The sequence below is a fragment of the Octopus bimaculoides genome, chromosome 10, assembly GCF_001194135.2.
Source record: "Octopus bimaculoides isolate UCB-OBI-ISO-001 chromosome 10, ASM119413v2, whole genome shotgun sequence".
Lineage (NCBI taxonomy): Eukaryota > Metazoa > Mollusca > Cephalopoda > Octopoda > Octopodidae > Octopus > Octopus bimaculoides.
Genome location: NC_068990.1, coordinates 85,535,022 through 85,535,810, shown reverse-complemented (window position 1 = coordinate 85,535,810; position 789 = coordinate 85,535,022). Strand labels below are relative to the sequence as shown.

At 34.0% G+C, this 789-nt stretch overlaps 1 protein-coding gene across 5 annotated transcripts in view; it reads left to right on the top strand.

Annotated features, from left to right (window-relative positions):
- The window catches only part of LOC106884267 (rab effector MyRIP), a 65,231-nt gene that overhangs the window by 14,777 nt on the left and 49,665 nt on the right, over nt 1-789 (top strand). The gene's annotated exons all lie outside the window — the stretch shown is intronic.

The window sequence follows — 789 nt, the reverse complement described above, 5'->3', positions numbered from 1 at the left end:
GTCAATTAGATCAACCCTAGTATGCAACTGGTACTTAATTTATTGACCCTGAAAGGATGAAAGGCAAAGTCAACCTCGGTGGAATTTGAACTCAGAGCATAAAGACAGACGAAATACCACTAAGCATTTCGCCTGGCGTGCTAACGTTTCTGCCAGCTCGCCGCCTTAGAGTTGGAACAAATACTGCAAGACATTTTATCTAAGGTTCTAATGATTCTGTCAATTCTGCTAATCTAACAATAATCAAAATTGATGGATGCCGATTAAAATTTCCTGTAACGAAAGTTCAATTGTTTGTCAACCAAACTATTTGCTCACAATGTCTGAGTATTCCACAGACATGTGTACCTTTAACCTTTCAACATTTGAATTTGCCAAATATTCTCCCTTGTTTTATGTTCAAACGGGCCATATCTGGCCTTTCACAACTACCCTACAATGTCATTCTAAAAACGAACAATCACTTCACTGAAATCTCAAAGCTATGAAATAATGCGTGATTCATTCAATGTGAATAAATAATCTCAGGGATCAATAAAAAATAAGCACAAGACCATAGAAATAATTAAAACTTCTGAAAGCATTGATCTATCATGGCTGTAGTCCTCCCAGGCGTGGCTGTGTGGTAAGTAGCTTATATATATATATATATATGTATGTGTGTATATATATATATATATGTGTGTGTGTATATATATATATGAATATATATATATGAGGATATTATTGTTTATAATAATATCAGTGGTTTAGCATGCGTAAAAAACCCCATAAAGGTAAAAATTATCA